The 20,749-nt window shown below is 44.2% G+C and overlaps 1 protein-coding gene and 1 pseudogene across 2 annotated transcripts in view; both read left to right on the forward strand.

The window, feature by feature from the left end:
• The window catches only part of LOC139162876 (zinc finger protein 721-like), a 360,849-nt gene that overhangs the window by 12,813 nt on the left and 327,287 nt on the right, over positions 1 to 20,749 (forward strand). The gene's annotated exons all lie outside the window — the stretch shown is intronic.
• LOC139162891 (zinc finger protein 737-like) lies at positions 215 to 19,714 on the forward strand (annotated as a pseudogene).

The following is a 20,749-nucleotide window of genomic DNA, read 5'->3' on the forward strand; positions in this document are numbered from 1 at the left end:
GCCTTTTTTACCATCCTGGCGCTCTGCCCCAAATCCACCAGAGGGCGCCCTCTGCCAAGGGAAGGAAACTCCAGGCGCTTCCCCATAGGCCCACCAGAGGGCGAACGTCACGACTGGCTTTCCAGAGGAGGCTGAGAAGGAAGTGACATCACTGAGCCTTGCCGCTCTAGGACGCTACGTTCGCTCTCCTTAAACCCTGGTGCTTGCGGGAGAGGGAGTCTAGCAGGAGAACATTCAGACGTGCCCTAGGTGAGGGGGGGCTGTTCTGGAGTCCCATGCTCCCCAGCCGCCGTCTCCCTGCAGGGGAAAAAGCAGGGACGTGGGGGAAGGGGAGGGTGGGACTTGCGGAGGCCAAGCAGGAAAAGAGAGAGGGCCCGATCCTGTCTCCGGAGGGGGAGAGAAAGGGGGCGGCCTCTGCTCGTGGGGAACCTCGGCCCTGCGCTGGGATGAGCCTCTTGGGGCTCCGGGCAGGTTGGGTGAAGGTCGCTCAGGGGCTGAATTCCACCTTCTCATTCTGGGCCTTTGTTTTTCCTTCCATCTCCGAGACAGAAACCGGAAGCCATTTGGGGTCTTTGCAAGGCCCCATTTTCTCCTGGGGGGAAGAAGAAAAGAGCGGGATCACCTGGAGGGATCCGTCCTGTGTTCCCAGAAATGGCCCCGTGAAGGAAAAGGCGTCTGGAGACCCACAAGAGTCCTTGGACCCCTTTGGAGTTGCTCTGCAGGACAGAGGAAGGATGGAGACCCCACCTGTTGCAAAGGGGGGAAGCGAAAAAGGCCCTGCAGCCGCTCAGCCTGGGAAGGGGGGGAAGCTCTGGACAAGACCCGGGCAGAAGATCCTGGAGGAAGAACCCATCCTCCCTTCGGAAGTTCAGCCCTGGAACTTCTTCCAATACCGGGAGGCTGAGGGTCCTCGAGGACTTTGCAGCCGACTCCATGACTTTTGCAGGCGATGGCTGAGACCAGAGAAACACACCAAAGCCCAGATGGTGGACCTGGTGGTTCTGGAGCAGCTCCTTTTCCTTCTGCCCCCAGAGATGGAGGGCTGGGTGCGGGAGTGTGGAGCAAAGACCAGCTCCCAGGCGGTGGCCCTGGCGGAAGGCCTCCTCCTGAGCCAGGCGGAGGAGCAGAAGGAGCAGGTCCAGTTGCAGGTGAGACATCTTTGGGAGCTTAAAAGAGAATAGAGAGTGTGTTTGAAAATTTCAATCCTCCTTCCCCAAATTTTCGTACGTTTATCATATGGGGCAATAGTATAATAGCATAAATAGTATAAAGAGAGTAGGTCCGATGACACTGCCTTGGGGAACACCACTGTTGACTGGAGCAGGATTAGATATGGCATTACCTATTGTGACCACCTGTTGTCTGTTTGATATCCAATTGTGCAGTGGTCCTGAGATGCCATACTTTCATAAGAAGTTTGTCATGAACTACTGAATCAAAGGCTTTGCAAAAGTCTATGTAGATTGCATCCATTGATTTACCCTGGTCAATTTGGGTAGTCCATACGTTTTTGCAGTGTAAAAGTTGCAGGTTGCAGGGTAATTTTTTTCTGAAACCGAATTGTTTGTTGGAAAGTAGGTGATTTGTGTGTAGCGGAGTGGATTGGTTAATGATGGATTCCATGACTTTGCAAGTGACGCAGGTCAAGGAGATTGGTCTATAATTTTCAACACTGCTAGGGTCACCCTTTTTGAAAATAGGGATGACCGTGGCTAGAGACCAGAGTTTAGGTAGGGAGCTAGTTAGAAACATAGAAACATAGAAGACTGACGGCAGAAAAAGACCCCATGGTCCATCTAGTCTGCCCTTTTACTATTTCCTGTATTTTATCTTACAATGGATATATGTTTATCCCAGGCATGTTTAAATTCGGTTACTGTGGATTTACCTACCACGTCTGCTGGAAGTTTGTTCCAAGGATCTACTACTCTAGTTGTAGAAGATATTTTGAAAATGATACTTAGGGGCTCAGCCAGAGTTGCGGAGAGTTTTATGAAGTATGCACATAGTCCGTCAGGTCCGATAGATAGAGATGGTTTTAGGTTGTGCAGTGATTTCTTAACATTTTCTTCCGTAAAGTCGATTTGTGTTAGATCATTGAAGTTAGTTGGGGGGCGACTAGGAAATGCTGGGCATGAGCAATTACTATACTATCTTCTACAAATAACCTACTCTCCGGGACCGTCTTCTGCCGCACGAATCCCAGCGACCAGTTAGGTCCCACAGAGTTGGCCTTCTCTGGGTCCCGTCGACTAAACAATGTCATTTGGCGGAACCCAGGAGAAGAGCCTTCTCTGTGGCGGCCCCGACCCTCTGGAACCAGCTCCCCCCAGATATCAGAGTTGCCCCCACCCTCCTTGCCTTTCGCAAGCTCCTTAAAACCCACCTCTGTCGTCAGGCATGGGGGAACTGAAATTTTTCCCCTTCCCCCTAGGCTTATAGAATTTATCCATGGTATGCTTGTTTGTAAGATTGGTTTCTTAAATTGGGGTTTTTTAGATTATTTTTAATATTAGATTTGTTTACATTGTCTTCTTTATTGTTGTTAGCTGCCCCGAGTCTTCGGAGAGGGGCGGCATCCAAATCTAATAAATAAATAAATAAATTCACAAAAACAGAGCTGAAGGAATTGTTAAAGAGGTTGGCTTTAATTGTTTCATCAATATACTCTTTGTTGTTTGGTCCCATAATTGGTGGGGTGGATCTGGAGTCTTTACGTTTGCTGTTTACAAAGTTATAGAAGGCACGAGTGGATTGTTTTCTTGTTTGATATGATAGTTGGTACATTCAGTCTTTATTTGATGACATAATTTTTATAGCGGTTTTTATTATTATTATTTTTATTTTTTAAAAAAATATTTTTTATTAAATTGCAAAGACAGACAAAAACGTACATTACATGTAACATTTAGTGGAGCAACAATCGCTCCTCTCAAAGTAGAAGTCATCTTTATATTTTTAATAAGTAAAAAAAAAAGAAAAAAACCCCTAACTTTATCATTAATTTTAAAATACTTGAATATATCAATTGTAAGATAATAAGTAAAAAACACATCTAAAACATTTAAAAATATATAGAAATTTTAAAACTATAACTTGAAATAAACTATGAAGAAAGAAAAAAAAGAAAAATGGTAGAAGAGGAGGAAAGAAGTTTATCTTTATATTGTTAATAATCACTATCTAATACAATATAACTGCTAAGTACAAATATGTTTAAAATAATGTAAAAATAAGGTTATCTCTGTTTCTTTGTATCCCACCAGATATATACCTTTTGCCAAACCTCATAAAATTCTGATTCTTCTTGATTTTTCAACCTTCTTATCATCATGTCCGAGTCTGCGGAGAGGGGCGGCATACAAATCTAAATAATAAATAATAAATAAATAATAATAATGTCAAGCTCAGCACATTCTAAGACTTTCTTAAATATATCAGTTTATTTTGGGCTCTCAAGGTCTTTCCATTTTTGAGCAAAAGCTATCCTAGCTGCTACTAAAACTATACTCTGGTTTCTCTTCAGATCGTACAAATCTTTCGCCTTTTATAGCGGTTTTTAAAGTTTGCAACGTGGCCTGTTTTGTTTTTACGCCAAAGGAATATCTTTTTTTTTGGATTGTAGCTTTCTTATTTTTATGGGTAATTTATTCCTCTTGGTTTTGGTGTATGTTAGCGGTTCATGTGATTTTATGACTCTTTGGATCTCGAGCAGAAATTTATTGTAATAGTCACCTACAGTGATACAGCCGGAGAATATTGTGTTCCAATCAAGAGATGAGAGGTCAGAGTCCATGTTGTCATAGTTGGCCTTCTTAAAGTTGAAATTGGTTGTTCTGCTTTTGACGTTGTCTATGAGAGGACCTATGCTGAGGCAAAAGTCAATTGTGCTGTGGTCACTGTTAGAAAAGGCTTCTCTTACTTGGAGTCCATAAATTGAGTGTAAACTGGTGCAGAAGATGAGGTCTAGGCAGTTGTTGAGTCTGGTGTTGTCAGTAACTAATTGCACTAGCCCTAGACTATTTATTTATTTATTTATTTATTTATTTATTTATTTATTTATTTATTTATTTTATTCATTCATTCATTCATTTGTCCAATACACAAATATATAGGAAGAAAAATAGAGATGTGATAATATATATAAGGGTAAAGGGAACTTATAGGAGAGGATATATGAAAGGAAGAGAATATATATGATAGGTGAAAGAAAGGAAAGACAATTGGACAGGGGACGAAAGGCACACCAGTGCACTTATGTACGCCCCTTACTGGCCTCTTAGGAACCTGGAGAGGTCAATCGTGGAGAGTCTAAGGGAGAAGTGTTGGGGGTTAGGGGTTGACACAATTGAGTCTGGTAATGAGTTTCACGCTTCGATAACTTGATTGTTGAAATCATATTTTTTACAGTCAAGTTTGGAGCGGTTCATATTAAGTTTGAATCTGTTGCGTGCTCTTGTGTTGTTGCCGTTGAAGCTGAAGTAGTCATTGACTGGTAGGACGTTGCAGCATATGATCTTGTGGGCAATACTCAAATCGTGTTTTAGGCGCCGTAGTTCTAGGCTTTCTAGGCCCAGGATTGTTAGTCTATTTTCGTAGACTAGTGATAGCCTTGTAGAGGGTTGAGTGAATGGATTCAGTTGGGCATTCATTTAAGGACCAGTTAATATGTGGTAGGTTTAGGTCACCAAGAAATATGAGGGGATGTTGGCACGAGGTTGCCCACGTTAGCAATGAGGTTAACTTGTTCGCGTGTGAGATGTCATAGTCAGGGGCTCTATAGCATAGGAGGAAGCGGAGTGTGGTGTCTGAGGTTAGTTCACAGATTATCGTTTCAGGGAGGTAAAGTTCTTGTTTAACTTGGATTTGCTTTATGTTGAGGTGATTCCTTGTAGAAGATGGCAACTCCACCTCCTTTTCTCAGCTAAAGTTAGGACTTGTGTGACGCACAACCATTTAACTTGGGGCATATCTTTGCTGTAGTAATTTGGGAACAATGGAACAGAGTAACAGTTGGTAGGGATCTTGGAGGTCTTCTAGTCCAACCCCCTGCTCAGACAGGAAGCCCTATAACATTTCAGATAAATGGCTGTCCAATTCCTTCATCAACACCTCCACTTTTGGAGCAACCACAATTTCTGGAGGCAAGTCATTCCACTGATTAATTGTTCTCACCATCAGGAAATTTCCCTTTACTTGTGGGTTGGTTCTCTCCTTGAAAACTTTCCATCCATTGTTTCTTGGAACACTGCTGTCACATCACCCCCAGTCCTTCTTTTCATGAAAGTACAAATACCCAATTCCAACAATGGTAAAACAGCAATGTTTTAGCCTCCAGTCCACTAATAACTTTATTGCTCTTGTCTGCACTCTTTCTAGAGTCTCAAGATCTTTATCATATCTGGCAACCAATACAGTAGGACCTCTAGATATGAGCTGCTCCACATGCAAGTATTCCAAGTTACGAGCCGCGACGCAAGCGAAATTTCTGTTTGACACCCGAGCTCAAATTTGGGATACAAGCCGAGCTTCCACTAGGTGGCACAAGAATCTCCTTGCTTCCAGTTATCTCGGCGCGAAAAACAAAGTCTAAAGGCATTCGTTCGAGATGCGAGTTGATCGACTTACGAGCTCGGGTCTGGAACGAATTAAACTCGTATGTCGAGGTACCACTGTACTGGATGCAATATTCCAGATATGGTCTTATCAAGGCATTATAAAGTGGTACTAACACTTCGTGTCATCTTGATTCTATTCCTCTTAATGCAGCCTATGCTTTTGTTGGTTATTTGTCTTTTTTGGGAGCAACTGTAGCATACTGTTGGCTCAGGTTTTAAGTGTCCACAAGGACTCCAAGATCTCTGTTGCACTTTCTACTGTTGAGCCAGGTATCCCCTATTCTATGCCGGTGCAATTAAAACATACGAAGAGTGGTTGCAGGAACTGGACATGGCCATTCTGGTGAAGAGAAGGGCCAGGGATGAGATGATAGCAGTGTTCCAATACTTGAGGGGCTGCCACAGAGAGGAGGGGGCCAGGCTGTTCTCCAAAGCATCAGAAGGTCAGATGAGGACTAATGGATGGAAGCTGACCAAAGAGAAAATCAACCTGGAAGTAAGAAGGAATTTTCTGACAGAGAGAACAATCAACCAGTGGAACAGAAGTTGCCTGCAGAGGTTGTGAAAGCTCCAACACTTGAGACTTTCAAAGGGAGATTGGACGGCCATTTGTCCAAATGAGTGTAGGGACTCCCTCTTGAGCTGGGGGTTGGACTAGATGATCTACAAGGTCTTTTTCCAATTCTAATAATAATCATAATCTAAAACCTTACATTTCTCACTGTTGATTTTGTTTTGTTAGATGGGCCCCAACCGGTCCATCCTTCTATATATTGAGCTTATCTTTAGAGTCCAGCAGACGTGGTTGGTAAATCCACAGTCACTGAATTTAAACATGCCTGGGATAAACATAGATCCATTGTAAGATAAAATACAGGAAATAGTATAAGGGCAGACGATAGGGACCATGAGGTCTTTTTCTGCCGTCAGTCTTCTATGTTTCTATGTTTCTATGAGTCTTCGGAGAGGGGCGGCATACAAATCTAATAAATAATAATAATAATAATAATAATAATAATAATAATAATAATTATTATTATTATTATTATTATTATTATGTCAGTACAACACATCAAACGAGATCACTATGCTGGATTTCGTATTCCATCCCCAGTCGGGCACTTCCCAAGCACCTAGGGCTGCGGGATGTAGCGGCGAATTATGTGTGCCGATCCCAGTAAAGCGTCCTTTTGCAATTGACTGGAGATTTTGTCAATTCCAATGGTTTTCAAATGTCCGCTGGTATCCTTTGGCCCTGCACCCAGTGTGCCAAGTACCACTGGGACCACTTTCACTGGCTTATGCCAGAGTCGTTGCAGCTCAATTTTTAGATCTTGGTATTTCACTCATTTCTCTAACTGCTTCTCCTCAATTCTGCTGCCTCCTGGGATTGCGATGTCGATGATCCATACTTTCTTTTTCTCCACAATCACAATGGCTGGTGTGTTATGCTTCAGAATTCAGTAAGTCTGAAGTCGGAAGTCCCACAGTAGTTTTGCTTGTTATTATTATTATTATTATTATTATTATTATTATTATTATTATTATCTGCGGAGAGGGACGGCGTACAAATCCAATTAATAATAATAATAATAATTAATAATAATAATAATAATAATAATAATAATAATAATAATAATAATAATATCATCATCTTCTATAGTGTTGTGATTCCTGTCAATTTCGTCTGGTCTGCAAATTTGATGAAATTCCCGTCGATCCTCTTGTCTAAATGAATGATGAAGATGAAGAGATGTTGTGAATTCTCCTGTACTGTTCCTTTTTTCCATCCTCAGGAAAGTCCTGTGTCCTTCAAGGGACACAGGGAGAGTTCGGTGGGCGGACATCTAGATGTGCCCCAGGTGAGGGGGGAGGCTCTCCTTGAGTCCCATGCTCCCCAGCCACCGTCTCCCTGCAGGGGGCAGCAGAAGAAGCGAGGATGCCGGGGGGGAAGGGTAGGGTGGGTCTTGCAGAAGCCCAGCAGGAGAGAAGCTGGGCAAGGAAGACGAGGATGAGCCGCTTGGGACTCCGGACAGGTTGGGTGAAGGTCGCTCCGTGGTGGAATTCCACCTTCTCATTCTGGGCCTTTGTTTTTCCTTCCATCTCAGATATACAAAAACCGGAAGCCATTTGTGGTCTTTGCAAAGGAAAATTTTCTCCTGGGGGAAAAAAAAGAGTTGAATCACTTGCAGGGATCCGTCCTGTGTTCCCAGAAATGGTCCCGTGAAGGAAAAGGCCTCTGGAGGACAGAAGAATCCTTGGACACATTTGGAGTTGCTCTGCAGAAGGGAGAAAAGGTGGAGACACAACCTTTTCTAAAGGAGGCAAGCGGAAAAGGCCCTTCAGCTGCTCAGCTTGGGAAGGGGGAGAAGCTCTGGACAAGACCCAGGCAGAAGATCCTGGAGGAAGAACCCATCCTCCCTTCAGAGGTTCAGCCCTGGAACGTCTTCCAATACCGGGAGGCTGAGGGTCCCCGAGGACTTTGCAGCCGACTCCACGACTTGTGCAGGCGATGGCTGAGGCCAGAGAAGCACACCAAAGCCCAGATGCTGGACCTGGTGGTTCTGGAGCAGCTCCTGTACCTTCTGCCCCCAGAAATGGAGGGCTGGGTGCGGGAGTGTGGAGCAGAGACCAGCTCCCAGGCAGTGGCCCTGGCGGAAGGCCTCCTCCTGAGCCAGGCGGAGGAGCAGAAGGAGAAGGTCCAGTTGCAGGTGAGACACTTTGGGGAGCTCAGAAGGGGATAGAGAATGTGTTTGAAAATTTCAGCCCTCCTTCCCCAAATTCTCAGATGTGGCAGTTCACCTATTGTTGTAGGACATTGTTCGTTTTCTCTCTCAAGCTCACGGATGGATATTGGGGACTTTGAGGTTGTGTTCAAAATCTGAGAATCCACTTTCTGTCATTGTCCCATTGTTTTTTTCACTAAACGTCACGGATGGATATGGTGCGCTTTGTGTTTTGAATCTGGGAATCTGCTCGGTATCATGTGATGTATATTAAATCTCCTTCTTTTTTCCTTCTCCCATTTGAAGAGCTGCATTGTGGAGATCAGAGAATTTGAGGGGAAAAAGAATCCATCGAATCCCCCTCAGGAGCCAATTTTCTGGAGGATCCTTTGGGAAGATCCAAGTCAGGACACCATAGAAGGTACATAGAAACATAGAAGTCTTACGGCAGAAAAAGACCTCATGGTCCATCTAGTCTGCCCTTATACTATTTCCTGTATTTTATCTTAGAATGGATATATGTTTATCCCAGGCGTGTTTAAATTCAGTTACTGTGGATTTATCTACCACATCTGCTGGAGGTTTGTTCCAAGGATCTACTACTCTTTCAGTAAAATAATATTTTCTCATGTTGCCTTTGATCATTCCCCCAACTAACCTCAGATTGTGTCCCCTTGTTCTTGTGTTCACTTTCCTATTAAAAACACTTCCCTCCTGAACCTTATTTAACCCTTTAACATATTTAAATGTTTTAATCATGTCCCCCCTTTTCCTTCTGTCCTCCAGACTATACAGATTGAGTTCATTAAGTCTTTCCTGATACGTTTTATACTTAAGACCTCCCACCATTCTTGTAGCCCGTCTTTGGACCCGTTCAATTTTGTCAATATCTTTTTGTAGGTGAGGTCTCCAGAACTGGACACAGTATTATTCCAAATGTGGTCTCACCAGCATTCTATATAGTGGGATCATAATCTCCCTCTTCCTGCTTGTTATACCTCTAGCTATGCAGCCAAGCATCCTACTTGCTTTCCATGCCGCCTGACTGCACTGTTCACCCATTTTGAGACTGTCAGAAATCACGACCCCTAAATCCTTCTCTTCTGAAGTTTTTGCTAACACAGAACTGCCAATGCAATACTCAGATTGAGGATTCCTTTTCCCCAAGTGCATTATTTTACATTTGGAAACATTAAACTGCAGTTTCCATTGCTTTGACCATTTGTCTAGTAAAGCTAAATAATTTACCATATTACAGACGCCTCCAGGAATATCAACCCTATTGCACACTTTAGAGTCATCGGCCAATAGGCAAACCTTCCCTACTAAACCTTCCCCTATGTCACTCACAAACATATTAAAAAGTAATGAAAGATCCTCCGATGACCCATCTGTCCTACCTCTCTCTCTCTTGTCCTCCTATTTTGTTAATTATGCATTTTGAAATTATTTATTCCTTACAGAGAGACAAAGAATGAATCTTTCTGGTTATTGTGACGGAGATGAAACAGCGGTTGAACCTCCAAATCAAGTAAGAAAGGGAAAAGCTATGAGATTCCTATTCTCCTCTCAGGAAGTGAAGCGGGTGTGCAGAGGGCTCTCTCCTTCCATTTCCCCCCCTCCCTTCTTTTTTGGCCTGGATTCTTTTTTGTGTTCTTCCACAATATGGAGAGTAGAATAGCAGGCTCAAGTTCCTGCCAGCCAGCATAGCTTCCTTTGGTTATCTGGTCCTGCTAGGTATTCCTCCAACTTTGGGTTAGCAGGAAGCAATTTTTTAAAAGTGCTTCACGGAATAGGAATAAACATATCATAGTAGCGGGGTCTCATTATTTATTTAATTTTTGGGATTTCCTTGACTCAGAATTGTGCAAGGCTAAAGAAAAATGCACCAGTTGTGGCCCTATTTGGACCGGGAGTCATTGCTCACAGTCACTCATGCCCTCATCACCTCGAGGCTCGACTACTGTAATGCTCTCTACATGGGCTACCTTTGAAAAGTGTTCGGAAACTCCGGATCGTGCAGAATGCAGCTGCGAGAGCAGTCATGGGCTTCCCAAGGTATGCCCATGTTACTCCAACACTCCGCAGTCTGCATTGGTTGCCGATCAGTTTCCAGTCACAATTCAAAGTGTTGGTTATGACCTATAAAGCCCTTCATGGCACCGGACCAGAATATCTCAGAGACCGCCTTTGGCCGCACGAATCCCAGCGACCGATTAGGTCCCACAGAGTTGGCCTTCTCCGGGTCCCGTCAACTAAACAATGTCATCTGGTGGGACCCAGGAGAAGAGCCTTCTCTGATGTGGCTCCGACCCTCTGGAACCAGCTCCCCCCAGAGATTAGGATTGCCCCCACCCTCCTTGCCTTTTCTAAACTCCTTAAAACCCACCTCTGCCGTCAGGCATGGGGGAATTGAGACATCTCCCCCTTGCCCATGTAGTTTTGGTCTATGATTGATTGTGTGCTTGTTTTTTATATATATTGGGGTTGCTTTTATGGACTTTTTAATTTAAAACTGTAAATTAGATTGCTAAATATTAGATTTGTTACTATGTACTGTTTTTGCCATTGTTGTGAGCCGCCCCGAGTCTGCGGAGAGGGGCGGCATATAAATCCAATAAATCTAATCTAATCTAATCTAAATATATTGCCACATTACCATTTTTAAAAAGCTTCATTTATAACCTGTACTTCAAAAATAAACTGTGTGTTTGTGTGTGTGTATGAAGATCTTGGCATATTTGGGTTTCTTTCCATGTATGTTTCAGAGATTCCTGGCGACAAGGTCCCACTCGTTATCTTCAGGCTGGTACCTTTGGCTTTCTTTGATCTGATCCCTTCAGCTTTGTACCAGGGAAGGGTTATATGTTTTTTCTGTCGGATCCCCCTGGTACATAGCTGAAGGGATCAGATCCTGTGGCCTAGAGGTTAATCCTCTACCTTACAAGGCCAAGGTTGCAAGTTCCAATCCCAGTGAGGGTATGGCTAGCTGATGAGGCCAAAATAAGGCTGAAATACATCTATCCTAGTCTCCCTTAATTTTCAAATTCAGCAAAAACATGTGACATACACATACACACACACATATGAGAAAACCACTCATGCATTAAATTCCAAAGGGAACGACTGTGTTGAGCATGTAATCACAGTACAGTAGTACCCCTAGATACGAGCATAATTCGTTCCATAAGGGAGCTTGTATCTCGAGGCAACTCGTATCTGGAACAAGTTGTTTTTCCCCTCCGAGATAACCAAAAGCAAGGATTTTTGCGCCACCTAGTGGACGCTCGGCTCGTATCCCGAATTTCAGCTCGGAACTAGAACAGAAATGTCTCTCCCCTCCTAGCTCATATCTTGAAATGCTCGCATGTAGAGCGGCTCGTATCTAGAGGTACTACTGTACTTTGGGCTATACAATTATTTCCAGGCCTCTGATTTGCACCTCGAGTAGGAGACTTTCCCAGAGAACATTTGATCTTTCCTAGGAGATCCAACATTCCTGGCTGTCCCAGGGAATCTTCTCTTCTTTGTTTTCTTCCTCTCAGCCAATGGCTCAGACTACTAGATCAATTGATGATAGACAGAGCGATAGATCAGTTGGTGCAGAGGTGGGATTACTTTACTGAAAGACACTGAAGGTTTTGATGAGTTCCCTTTTTATCCACCCCGAGTCCTCGGAGAGGGGCGGCATACAAATCCAATGAAATTTTAATCTTATCTGAGGTGCTGCAAAGTCCCTGAGTGGAACGATGTCTTCAGAGAGACTTAGAGCAACCCAGCCAAGGGGGGTCACTCACAAACGCCAATCCTAGAAAGAAGAAGACTTGGACACATTTTCTCTCTGGGTGAAGTGACACAGTATGGAGCCATGTACCTCTTTTTATTTGGGAGCATAAGCAGATGGGGGTAATTACACGTACATGTCAAGTGATATACAAACATCCAATAACATAACTTCAAACATTATTATTATTATTATTATTATTATTATTATTTATTTATTGGATTTGTATGCCGCCCCTCTCCGCAGACTCGGGGCGGCTAACAACAGCAGTAAAACAGTACAACAAAATCCAATACTGAAACAGTTAAAAACCCATTATAATAAAAACCAAACATACAGACAGACATACCATGCATAAAATTGTAAAGGCCTAGGGGGAAAGTGTATCTCAGTTCCCCCATGCCTGACGGCAGAGGTGGGTTTTAAGGAGCTTACGAAAGGCGAGGAGGGTGGGGGCAGTTCTAATCTCTGGGGGGAGTTGGTTCCAGAGGGTCAGGGCCGCCACAGAGAAGGCTCTTCCTCTGGGTCCCGCCAAGCGACACTGTTTGGTTGACGGGACCCAGAGAAGACCCACTCTGTGGGACCTAACTGGTCGCTGGGATTCGTGCGGCAGAAGGCAGTCCCTGAGATATTCTGGCTCGGTGCCATGAAGGGCTTTATAGGTCATAACCAACACTTTGAATTGTGACCGGAAACTGATCGGCAACCAATGCAGACTGCGGAGTGTTGGTATAACATGGGCATATTTGGGAAAGCCCATGACTGCTCTCGCAGCTGCATTCTGCACGATCTGAAGTTTCTGAACACTTTTCAAAGGTAGCCCCATGTAGAACATGACATATCTTTGAGTCCTTCCTTTCCCCAGATCTCACAAACCAATTTCCTTGAATAATTTCCTTTGAGCAAATGTTTCTCACACCTAATTTCTCTGAAGCTTTCTGCCTTATCTTTTATCACAGTCTCATCCTGTTTTGCTTCAGGCAATGTAAATTTCCCCCTTTGATCGTATAACGTCCTGTTTGGAGTGATGTATATACTTGTTTATCAGTGAGATGCTTATTGAACCCTTTTATGGTCAGTTTAGTTTAGTTTATTTAGATTTGCATGCCGCCCCTCTCCGAAGACTCGGGGCAGCTAACAACAACAAAAAACAATGTAACAAATCTAATATTTAAAAGTAATCTAAAAAACCCCAATTTAAGAGACCAATCATACCAACAAGCATACCATGTATCAATTCCATAAGCCTAGGGGGAAGGGAGAAAAAATTTTCAATTCCCCCATGCCTGACGACAGAGGTGGGTTTTAAGGAGCTTGCGAAAGGCAAGGAGGGTGGGGGCAACTCTGATATCTGGGGGGAGCTGGTTCCAGAGGGTCGGGGCCCCCACAGAGAAGGCTCTTCTCCTGAGTCCTGCCAAATGACATTGTTTAGTCGACGGGACCCGGAGAAGGCCAACTCTGTGGGACCTAACCGGTCGCTGGGGTTCGTGTGGCAGAAGGCGGTCCCGGAGATATTCTGGTCCGGTGCCATGAAGTGCCAGTTGTCTTTCTTGTTGCAAATTTCACCAGAAATACAGACTAAGGAAGTTAATTCCGTCCTATCCGGGCTGTAATAGAATCAGGGTAAGCAGAGCATTTTATGCTAGAGGTCCAGATATATATAATATGATATACAGTATTCCTATTCTAACATTCATGCTACACTGCAACACTTATCCTCTTGTCTAAATGAATGATGAACAGATCTTGTGAATCCTCCCGTTCTGTTCTTTTCCCCGTGTTCAGGAGAGTCCTATGTCCTTCGCGGAGGTGGCTGTGTCTTTCTCTGAGGAGGAATGGTCTCAGCTGGATCCTGACCAGAAAGCGCTGCATTCGGAAGTCATGCTGGAAAACCATAGGAACGTGGTCTCTCTGGGTAAGAGTTTTCTAGTCAGCAATCAGAGTTCATGAAGACAGATTATAGTGGGGTTTTTTAATTATAAAACCACTATCATGAGAGATTGTCTCCTGGGAGCAAAAAAAGGAAAGGATGTGGCCTTCTGGTGCTCCAAGGAAGGAAAGAGTCAATGTCTCGTTGCTTAGATGTTTTATGTGCCATTTCATATCTGTATTTTTCCATTTCTATTTGACCTTATGTGTAGAGGGCTGAAAAGAATGAGGTGTGTTTTTGTATGTCCTCTGGAGGTCATGTGAGACTAAAGTATTGTCGTTTGTCCTCTGAAAATTCAAAAATTGAGAGAGAAAAATATTTTCACACTCAGCCCGTGGAAGACCATTCTCCCAATCCAATTCAAGAACGAAGGCCTCATGCGGTGTCCCACAGAGCATCCTAGGGGACAGGTAATCCCCTAGTCACAACAGTTCACTTAGTGGCCATTGCCAAAATTATGAGTGTTGCAGTACAATGGCCACCGTTCACACTTAAGACTGATAGAAGAGGTGCTGCAACATTCACCCTACCTATTCCCCCACACTGCAGGGACTTTCCATATTTTTCAGATTATAAAATGCACTCCCCCACCCCCCAAAAAACAGCTCCCCCCATCTCCCAGAGGCCCTCTGGAGGTCAGAAATGGCCTGTTTTCCCACTTCCGGGGACCCCAGTAGGCTCGTGTTTCGCCCTCCCCAGGCTCCAAAGGCTTCCCTGGAGCCAGGAGAGAGTAAAAATGTCCTCCCCCATCCCCCAGGAAGCTCTCTGGAAGCCAAAAACACCCTCCCAGAGCCTCTGTGTGAGTCAAAAATTAACTGGCCAGCACAAACATGCATGTTGGAGCTGAGCTAGGGCAATGGCTCATGTGTCAGCAGATACCCATGACATAGGTTCACCACTGCTTTAGGCCTTTGTTCCCTGCTAACCAAGGCCTGCACAAGATCCAGGGCAAAAAGGGAAGGCCTCTTCGTTTTCAAAGACTTTTGCCCTGGATCTCGTACAGTCCTCAGTTCTTATAAGAACACAGGTCTAAAGCGCTACGGTGTGACATCTTGCACTACCAGTCTCGGGTGATCTCGCAGTAAAATACTTTAGTTCTCTGTTCTTGTGAATGGACACCTGTACCAGATCTGGAGTGATAGCAGTGTTCCAATATCTCAGGGGCTGCCACGAAGAACAGGGAGTCAAACTATTCTCCAAAGCACCTGAGGGTAGATTTTTTTTCCAAGCCCTAAGTCTTTGCAGGGCTTTTTTCATTGCTCCAAATGTTTCTTTCCAGGTGCTAATGCTCTTACCCACTTGCAAGCTCTTTCACTGTTACTCTCTCTGAATAAAGTTTTTTTAAAGCCCTAACCAGGGGATAAAATAATGTGCCAAGGCTGTCCAGACTAAGGACGCTAGCCAGATGAATACAGTAGTACCTCTAGATACGAGCTGCTCCACATGCGAGTATTCCAAGTAACGAGCCACGACGGGAGCGAAATTTCTTTTCGACACCCGAGCTCAAATTCGGGATACGAGCCGAGCTTCCACTAGGTGGCGCAAGAATCCTTGCTTCTGGTTATCTCGGAGGGGAAAAACAAAGTCTAAAGCCATTTGTTCCAGATATGAGTTGTTCGACATACGAGCTCCGTTCTGGAACGAATTAAACTCGTATCTAGAGCTACTACTGTACCTGGTAAGCAGATTCTTCTCCCTATTTTCCTCCTCAAATGGTACGCAATGGAATTTTGGAAAAATTCAGAAGGAAATTCACTTGACTTTCTACATTTTGATTTTTTTCACTAACTTTGTAATCATTCCCATTTCCTTTTTGCTTTGAAGGTCATCAGGAGAATCAAGATCCCTGTGAACTGTTCCAACTGATTAATGCTAAAGATGGACTGGAGAAGTTTGGAATTGGAATGGAATTGGAAAGTCCTGAGAGAAACCAGTTGAAGAATTGGAATCAGGAAAGCTCATCTTCCACTGATGCTCCGATGCAAGACATTCTTGCCCGACAAGAGAAAATTAAGAAAAAATATATTGGGGAAAGTGTGAAAATAATCAAAGCTAAAGTACAAGTAAATGAACATTATTCAACCCAAAACAAAGAAGATGCTATAAGAAGGTACAATGGACAAAATTACAATGGGACATCCACTCTTTCTCTTGGAAATAACTGCCGGACAACTCAAAAAGCGATTGACACAAAAGAGAAACCATATAAATGCATGGACTGTGGAAAGACCTTTGGCCACAGAAGTCATCTTATTCGCCACAAAATGATCCACACAGGAGAGAAACCCTATAAATGCACGGAGTGTGGGAAGACCTTTGCTCGAAGAAGTCATCTTATTTCCCATGAGATGATCCATACAGGGGAGCAGCCATACAAATGCATGGAATGTGGAAAGACCTTTGCTCATAGCAGTGCACTTACTTACCACAAAAGGGTCCACACGGGGGAAAAGCCATATAAATGCATGGAGTGTGGAAAGACCTTTGCTCATAGCAGCGCACTTACTTCCCATAAGAGGATCCACACAGGGGAGAAGCCGTATAAATGCAATGAGTGTGGAAAAACCTTTGTTCGGAGCAGTGCGCTTACTTCCCATAATATGATACACACAGGAGAGAAACCATATAAATGCATGGATTGTGGAAAGACCTTCAGTCAAAAAACTCGTCTTATTTGCCACAAAAGGATCCACACAGGGGAGAAACCATATAAATGCATGGAGTGCGGAAATACTTTTGTCCAGAGCAGCGCACTTATTTCCCACAAAAGGATCCACACAGGTGAAAGACCATATAAATGCATGGAGTGTGGAAAAACCTTTACTCAGAGCAGTGCACTTACTTCCCATAAAAGGATCCACACAGGGGAGAAGCCCTATAAATGCATGGAGTGTGGAAAGACCTTTGCTCATAACAGTGCATTTACTTCCCATAAAATAATACACACAGGGGAGAAGCCATATAAATGCATGGAGTGTGGAAAGACCTTTGCTAACATAACTTCTCTTATTCGCCACAAAAGGATCCATACAGGGGAGAAGCCACATAAATGAACAGAGTGTGGAAAGACTTTTGCTCATGACAGTAAATTTGCTTCCCATAAGAGGATCCACACAGGGGAGAAGCCGTATAAATGCATGGAGTGTGGAAAGACCTTTGCTCAGAATGGTCATCTGTCTTCTCATAAAAGAATCCATTCTCGGGAGAAACTATATAGCAAAATCAATTCCACTTAGATATATATTACTCCAAAATGCTTTACCACTTTATTTCTGAGCAGTTTACAAAGTCAGTATATTGTTCCCAGCCATCTGGATACTCCGCATCCCGGATGTAGTGACCTTAGAAGGATGAAAGGATGAATCAACTACTACAAGTAATCTATAGAAGTTAAAGATGTTTTCAGTAAAATGTCAAATTAATTGATTAATTAAGTGGATTTATATGCCACCCCTCTCCGAGGACTCCTTGAAATTGAAACTTTTTACGTTCCACTTATTTAAAATTGCTCCATCCATTTTCTTGCTGATATATTTGTTTTCATCCAGAATTTGCATTTCTTCTTGAGAAGTCACGATTTTTCACTTTGTCAAACCATTGCCTTTTTTAGTTATTCCACAAAGGTTTTTAATGTTCCCAGATGTAAATGGGCTTATTATGAAAGACAAAACAAAACCCACACTGGAATTATTTGTCTAGATGGCAACAGATTAGATCTCAGCTTTAATTTACAACTAACCAATTGAATGTTCTTCAGCATTATAGAATTAACAGTTATTAAAACTGTCCCTCAACAGAGAGCAACACTGTTAGCAAAGTACTCTGAGATGGAACGGACATTTTAAGGATGCTCTAGGGGGCACTCAAGACATCTCCACCCCACCCCCCATTAATCCATCTAAAAATTGTGCCACTTAGAGGATTTGGTGAAGGAGGAGATCAAGATCTGTGGTGATATTGGGATCTGCTTGATCTCCTCAGTGTCTATCTTAACCAACTTTCACTTCCCCCAAGATTTTCCCCCCCCCCCCATTCCTTCCACACTCCCTGCTGCCCCCCATCCCAGGCAAACTGCCATCTGGGACTTGGACCCCTTACACACCTGCTTCCCCAAGAATGGCCGGTTCCTTTGGCCAGCTGTAAGCACAGCCTGGTTTCGGGGGGGGATCTCCTCCTGCATTCCCCCAAATCCCCCTCTCAACAAGGATCTTGGCAAAGCCCTGGCAAAGCCTTGGTGCATCCTGCAATCAAAGTGTTGCCAGGGCTCTGGATACGGTCAGTCCCAGGTAACATCTGAAGTAACCAACTTGGTCTTCCGTTCTTGCACCTGGGCTTTTCATGTGCCTCCCTCTCCTTCTGCACCACGACGGCTCTTATCCGGTGGAGATTGAGATCCAATGGCTGAAGAACCGGCAACCGGAAGAGGGTGTGGCCTTCGAGTAGGAACTCCAGAATGGAGACTGAACCCACCAGCTCCAGGTGATGCTGGAGACCCAGACACAGCAGGTGGACCTCTGCTTGCCAGATGGCTCATGCCAGCCTGGAGGCCCCCATCACTGTCCAGTGGGGTACGCCTCTCCTCTCCATCACCTCCTCCTCTGGAGACCCTGTCCTGCCCTGAGAAGGGGGTGAGACCCTCCTTTTATGAAGAGCCAGAATGGACCCTCCTGGGGGAAGGTGGGCCGGATCCTCTTGCCCAGGTGAGGCTCCTTCTCCAGAGCCCAATGCCTCCAGCTCTGCCAGGAGCTACATCTGGATTGGGATTCTGGGGGCCAAGAGATTGGCCTTCCTGACTGGTGGGGTTCTTCTTCAATCTAAAGAGCAAGAAAGGTCCATGGGGGGCTGGAGGAGAGGTTGTGGGGAGGGGACCATCTAGGGGAGGCCTCTCATCAAGCTTAGCAAGTGCCCCAAAGGGTCCCCTTGAGAAATATTTTGGGTAACTTCTGTTCTTAGAGGGTTTATTAAGGGAAGATTCAACTATATACAGGGAGTCCCCGGGTTACACCCTCCCCGACTTACAGTGTTTCGTGGTTACGACACGAAACCAGCCCCCTCCTGCCACGCTGCGCTTGCTTTGTTTGCTCTCACCGCCCCAAATTTTGGCAGCCAGCTCCAGAATCGCTTGCATTTGCCAGCTCCGGTAAGTGTTCGGAAACTTCAGATCATGCAGAACGCAGCTGCGAGAGCCATCGTGGGGCTTCCAAGATTCGCCCATGTTTCTTCAACACTCCGTGGCTTGCATTGGCTGCCGATCAGTTTCCGGTCACAATTCAAAGTGTTGGTCATGACCTTTAAAGCCCTACATGGCATTGGACCAGATTACCTCCGGAACCGAATCCCAGCGACCGATAAGGTCCCACAGAGTTGGCCTTCTCTGGGTCCCGTCGACTAAACAATGTCATCTGGCGGGCCCCAGGGGAAGAGCCTTCTCTGTGGCGGCCCCGGCCCTCTGGAACCAACTCCCCTCAGATATTAGAACTGCCCCCACCCTCCCTGTCTTTCGTAAACTACTCAAGACTCATTTATACCGCCAGGCATGGGGGAGTTGAGACATTCCTTCTCCCTAGGCCATTACAAGTTATGCATGGTATGTTTGTGTGTATGTTTGGTTTTATAATAGGGGTTTTTAGTTGTTTTTTATTATTGGATTGTACATGTTGTGTTTATTATTGTTGTTAGCCGCCCCGAGTCTGCGGAGAGGGGTGGCATACAAATCCAATAAATTATTATTATTATTATTATTATTATTATTATTATTATTATTATTTATGAACCGCGGGGGTTGGAAGAAGGCATGAATGAAGCGCTTTAGCAAGCAGGCAATTTTTTTAGTTGCCGAGGTGACATCCTGATGTGACGACCTGGAGGCAACAAGGCCCTTCAAATTTGCATATTCAAAGCTCAAATCGAGCTTTAGAGTAAGCTAGCCATGCTGCAAGCTTGGGGGGAATCAGGCGAGACAGCATTAGAATAGAATAGAATAGAATTTTATTGGCCAAGTGTGATTGGACACACAAGGAATTTGTCTTGGTGCCTATGCTCTCAGTGTACATAAAATAAAATATACATTTATCAAGAATCATGTGGTACAACAATCATTGTCATAGGGGTCAAATAAGCAATGAAGAAGCAATATTAATAAAAATCTTAGGATATAAGCAACAAGTTACAGTCATACAGTCAACATGGGAGGAAATGGGTGAAAGGAATGATGAGAAAAACTAGTAGAATAGAAGTGCAGATTTAGTAGAAAGTCTGACAGTGTTGAGGGAACTATTTGTTTAGCAGAGTGATGGCGTTCGGAAAAAAACTGTTCTTGTGTCTAGTTGTCTTGGTGTGCAGGGCTCTGTAGCGACGTTTTGAGGGTAGGAGTTGAAACAGTTTGTGTCCAGGATGTGAGGGGTCAGTCAATATTTTCCCCGCCCTCTTTTTGACTCGTGCAGTATACAGGTCCTCAATGGAAGGCAGGTTGGCAGCAATTGTTTTTTCTGCAGTTCTGATTCTCCTCTGAAGTCTGTGTCGGTCCTGTTGGGTTGCAGCACCAAACCAGACAGTTATAGTCTCACTTTTCAAAATTTCCCAAGTTTCTTGAATTGTTTTCCCCTTAAGGATTCTCGTCCAAGGAATCTTTCCCAAATTTTCTTTTACGTTTATTGAAATTAGCTTTCTTAAAGTCCAAGACTCTAGTTTG

This window comes from Erythrolamprus reginae, chromosome 2 (genome assembly GCF_031021105.1).
Source record: "Erythrolamprus reginae isolate rEryReg1 chromosome 2, rEryReg1.hap1, whole genome shotgun sequence".
Classification (NCBI taxonomy): Eukaryota; Metazoa; Chordata; class Lepidosauria; order Squamata; family Dipsadidae; genus Erythrolamprus; species Erythrolamprus reginae.